This window comes from Girardinichthys multiradiatus, unplaced genomic scaffold (assembly GCF_021462225.1).
Source record: "Girardinichthys multiradiatus isolate DD_20200921_A unplaced genomic scaffold, DD_fGirMul_XY1 scaffold_35, whole genome shotgun sequence".
NCBI lineage: Eukaryota > Metazoa > Chordata > Actinopteri > Cyprinodontiformes > Goodeidae > Girardinichthys > Girardinichthys multiradiatus.
In genome coordinates, this window is record NW_025917688.1 from 73,963 (window position 1) to 79,823 (window position 5,861).

Here is a 5,861-nt window from a genome sequence, read left to right on the forward strand (position 1 = left end):
ATTTTATTCTCTTTGTCTAAGATTTTTTTCTTTTTATGTTTTCATCTCAGGCATTTCCCTTTCAGCATATTTTACACCATGGTGATAGAAACCTCTACAAACCACATAGATTATGAAAAACAGCAAAAGCAAGATGACATTTATTTGTTACACACATGTTTCAGATCATTGAGCAAAAGTTAATATTCAATTCATTTCAATTCAGTTTTTTTATATAGCGCCAATTCACAACACATGTCGTCTCAAGGTTCTTCACAACAGTCAGGTTCATACATTCCAATTAATCGTAACCATTGAACAGTTCAGTCAGATTCAGTTATTTATTCAAATTGGATAAAAAGTTTTTCTATCTAAGGAAACCCAGCAGATTGCATCCAGTCAGTGACTTGCAGCATTCACTCCTCCTGGATGAGCATGTAGAGACAGTGGACAGTCACTGGCGTTGACTTTGCAGCAATCCCTCATACTGAGCATGCATGTAGCGACAGTGGAGAGGAAAAACTCCCTTTTAACAGGAAGAAACCTCCAGCAGAACCAGAACCAGGCTCAGTGTGAGCGGCCATCTGCCACGACCGACTGGGGGTTTGAGAGAACAGAGCAGAGACAAAAAGAGAACAAAGAAGCACTGATCCAGGAGTACTTTCTATGGGAAGGAAAAGTAAATATTAATGGATGTAGCTCCTTTAGTCGTTTCACCTAGAAAGAAAGAACAGATAAACTCTGAGCCAGTTTTCAAGGTTAGAGTCTGAAAGAGAGCACATAGAGTTAGTCACAGTTAAGCTCAGTCAATTGCTATATCTAGGAGAGAGAAAGGGTTAAACACTGAAAGACAGGGCTATGTGGATCATCGGTAGAGGGTGAGCATTAAGTTGTTGCCAGCAGAAGCTCGGACAATTCTCTTCTCCAGAAAGGTGTCACAGGTAGACACAGAGTCAGGCCAGGTGTAGCTTCTAGGAAGAGAATAGAGCACAAAGTTAAAAGCTGAAATAACAGCAAATAATGCAAAATTGGAGAGTAGTGTGAGAATGTAGTGAAGAGGGTGAAAGTGGTCATTATGTCCTCCAGCAGCCTAAGCCTATAGCAGCATAACTACACAGATAGTTTCAGTTCAGATTATTTAGTTAAACGGTGCTTATTTACAACAATGTCGTCTCAAGGAACCCCACAAAGGGTCCCACTGATGGTCATTGTTATACTAAAAACCACAAGGATTGGGATACCCCTCTCTGTCAAACTGATTATAACCATTGGAAAAGAGAAGGGGTCATACAGGTAGCAGAAATGGAGGGTGTGTTTGGACCTCAAGCATAACTGAGCCGGTTTAGGCTAAACCTGACTCCCCCTTACTCTATCCAACAGGAAGGGAGGAAGGCTCCCTCCCTGATAACCTAAGCCACTATAACTATAAGCTTTATCAAAAAGTAAAGTTTTAAGCCTAGCCTTAAAAGTAGACAGGGTGTCTGCCTCACGGACTAAAACTGGGAGCTGGTTCCTCAGGAGAGGAGCCTGATAACTAAAGGATCTGCCTCCCATTCTACTTCTAGAGACTCTAGGAACCACCAGTAAACCTGCAGTCTGAGAACAAAGTGCTCTGTTGGGAACATATGGAACAATCAGATCTCTGATGTATGATGGAGCTAGATCATTAAGGGCTTTATATGTGAGGAGGAGAATTTTAAATTCTATTCTGGATTTAACAGGGAGCCAATGAAGGGAAGCTAAAATAGGAGAAATATGATCTCTCTTTTTAATTTTCATCAGAACTCTTGCTGCAGCATTTTGAATCAGCTGAAGGCTTTTAACTGCATTTTGTGGACATCCTGATAGTAAAGAATTACAATAGTCCAGCCTTGAAGTAACAAATGCATGGACTAGTTTTTCAGCGTCACTCCTGGACAGGATATTTCTAATTTTGGCAATGTTCTGGAGGTGAAAGAAGGAAATCCTAGAAACCTGTTTAATATGGGATTAAAATGACATGTCCTTGTCAAAGATTACACCAAGGTTTTTTACTTTATTACCGGAGGTCAATTTAATGCCATCCAGGTTAAGTGATTGACTAAGCAGTTTCTCTTTTAAAGACTCTGGTCCAAAGACGACAACTTCTGTCTTGTCTGAATTTAGAAGCAGAAAATTTAAAGTCATCAAAGTTTTTATGTCTTCAAGACATGCTTGTAGTCTATCTAACTGGTTGGGTTCATCAGGATTTATGGATAAGTAAAGGAGAGTATCATCAGCGTAACAGTGAAAATGTATCCCATGCTGCCTGATAATTTGACCTATTGGAAGCATATATATAGTAAAAAGAATTGGCCCAAGTACTGAACCCTGTGGTACTCCACAATTAACCCTGGAGTTTAAAGATGATTTATCATTTACATGAACAAACTGGAATCTGTCAGACAGATAAGATTTAAACCAGCCTAGCGCTGTTCCCCTGATCCCTACAGCATATTCCAGCCTTTTCAAGAGAATATTATGGTCGACTGGATCAAATGCAGCACTGAAATCTAACAGAACCAGAACAGACACAAGTCCATTATCTGAGGCCATAAGAATATCATTAGTGACTTTCAGCAGAGCTGTTTCAGTGCTATGATGAGCTCTGAAACCTGACTGAAACTCTTCAAACAGGTCATTGCTGTATAAATGCTCACACATTTGATTAGCAACTATTTTCTCAAGAATTTTAGATAAGAATGGAAGATTGGATATAGGTCTGGAATTTTTCAAGTCATCTCGATCAAGCGAATGTTTCTTAAGTAAAGGTTTAATTACAGCTAACTTAAAAGCTTGTGGTTCTGATCCATTTACTAAAGATAGATTAATCATATCTAAAATGGGGCCGGTAATCAGAGAGAACACTTCCTTAAATAATTTGGTTGGGATTGGGTCTAACATACAAGGTGAAGGTTTAGATGAAGCTAATATTTCTGATAATTCATGAAGCTCCACAGGATCAAAACAGTCCAAACACAAATCAGGTTCTGCAGTTATTTCCAATATTGTCTCACTTGCTGAAGATGAATTAATCATCTTTGGGAGTATATCAAAGATTTTTATTTTTGATAGAATCAATTTTATTTAAGAAGAATCCCATAAAGTCATGACTGCTAAGAGCTAAGGGAATGAACATGCACTCAAATGATTCATCTGATTTCTCTTTACTGTGATATCTCTGACTTATTCTAATACATAAGCACGTTAAAACAAATTTTCTGTTGCTGCATTTAACGTTTCTGTGTCTTACACGTTTTTTTCTAGTAGTGGTAAGGGGTTGCTAGCTTAGCGTTAGCTTTAGCTCCACCATGGCCACCCGTTCTACTGTTTCTCTCTCTGAGTTTCCTCCTCTCTCCTGCTCTCTGTGTCAGATGTTCAGTTACTCCTCTGCCTCCTTTAGTGATAATGGTACATGTAATAAATGTAGCATTTTTGTAGCTTTGGAGGCGAAGGTGTCGGAATTAGGTAGCCCCCTGTAGCAGTCCTCCAGCAGAGCCCGTGCAGCCTCAGGCCGGCTGGGTGACAGTGCGTAGAAAGCTTAGTCCTAGATCCCAGCCCACAGCTCACCACCAACCCATCTGCGTTTCTAACAGATTTTCCCCGCTCAGCGACACACCCGCTGAGAGGCCAACTCTGGTAATTGGTAATTACATTATGTACTCTGGTAATTGGCAGATGACACATGTCGTCTTAAGGCACTTTACAAAGTCAGTTCAATCGAACCATACATATTTAAAGTCAGGTACATACATTCCAATTAATCCTAACTATCAACAGTGCAGTCGGATTTGGATTATTATTTAGATTGGTTAAAAGTTTTTCTATCTAAACATTCCCTCCTCCTGGATGAGCATGTAGCGACTGTGGACAATCTCTGGTATTGACTTTGCAGCAATCCCTCATACTGAGTATGCATGTAGTGACAATGGAGAGAAAAAACTCCCTTTTAACAGGAAGAAACCTCCAGCAGAACCAGGCTAAATAACTTTACTTTATTACCAGAGGTCAATTTAATGCCATCCAGGTTAAGTGATTGACTAAGCAGTTTCTTTTTCAAAGAGTCCGGTCCAAAGATGACAACTTCTGTCTTGTCTGAATGTAGAAGCAGAAAATTTAAAGTCATCCAAGTTTTTATCTCTTCAAGACATGCTTGTAGTCTATCTAACTGGTTGGGCTCATCAGGATTCATGGATAAATAAAGCTGAGTATCATCAGCATAACAGTAAAGATTTATCCTATGCTGCCTGATAATTTTACCTATTAGAAGCATATATATAGTGAAAAGAATCACCACACAGGCAAATCAGAAACCCCGGATGACAAAGGAGGAACATGCAATGCTGAGAGCACGAAATACAGCTTTAAAGAGTGGGGACAGAGAGGCATCTAGGTCAACTAGTGTTAGGTATTATTAAGTCAACTCAGAGGCAAGAACGATACAGAGTCAGTTTTACTTGCAGCAAGGGTAGCTCACTTTGCAGTGCAGACTACAAAGTTTTGACACCTTATCTCTTTATTTATATGCACAGTTCAACAGACAGTTCAGACAGGGTGTGTGTGTGTGTGTGTGTGTGCGCGTGTGTGTGTGTATGTATGTGTGTGTGTGAGGCTGAGAAGAGGCTGGTGTGTGTGTGTGTGTGTGTGTGTGTGTGTGTGTACAAATAGATAACGGAAATCCCACACACACAGGGCGGACTGCATACCAGAGCATGATACAAAGCAGAGTGCAGCTGCACTACAGCACAAAGTTTTTACATGAGTGATAACAAGTTTTCGCACTCATCCAACAACTAGAGCCAACCTAACCGTGCCATCAGAACAAGAAAGCATGCCTATGGTCAGAAAATCCAGGGCTCCTTCCACGACCCGACAAACATCAGGTACATGTGGCAAGGCATCCGGTCCATCACAGACTATAAGGCTGCTCCTTTACCCTGTAAGGACAACACAGACTTTCTTAACACAGTCAAACATTACTTTGGTCATTTTGATTCCCTCAACAACACTGCTGTGAGGAAAGCCACTCCTCACCCAGATGAACAGGCACTCTGACATCAGACTTGAGACAGCTGATGTCCAAAGAACGTTGAGAAGAGTCAATGCACGAAAAGCCGTGGTCCCTTAAAACATCCGGGGCTGAGTGCCCAAAGAATGTGCAGATCACCTGGCTCACTGGACATATTTAACACCTTGCTGAACTATGCCGTCGTCCCACCCTGTTTCAAGACTGCCAAAATCATACCAGTGCCTGGACAGCCACAATCTCATCACTCAACTATTATCACCCTGTTGCACTCACTCACATCATGATGAAGTGCTTTGAGAGGCTGATGAAGGACCATATCATCTCCAAACTCCTCCCCTCATTTGATCCGCTCCAGTTTGCTTACCACTCCAACCGCTCCACAGAGGATGCCGTTTCTTCCACACTCCCCCTGAGCCTGGAACATCTGGAGAAGAATAATACCAACGCGTGAATACTGTTTCTGGACTTCAGCTCAGCATTCAACACAATCATCCCCCAAAACTTGGTGAGCAAACTGGCCCCCCTCGGACTCAACACCACCCCTGTGCAACTGGCTGCTGGATTTTCTCACAGACAGACCCCAGTCTGCATGTCTTGGCAAAAACTCCTCCAGTGTCATCTCCCTCAGCACCGGCTCCCCCAGGGCTGTGTTCTAAGCCCACTGCACTTCACCCTAATGACCCAGGACTGCCGTGCCATCCGCATACTTAATGATATGGTTCGTTCTGAACCTGGCACGGCAGTGGTGGGTCTCATCTTGACACTAGTCACTTTACATGGTCACTGTGTTACAATTCATGCAGCTGCTACAGATACTTGCAGTTTGATATTGCCC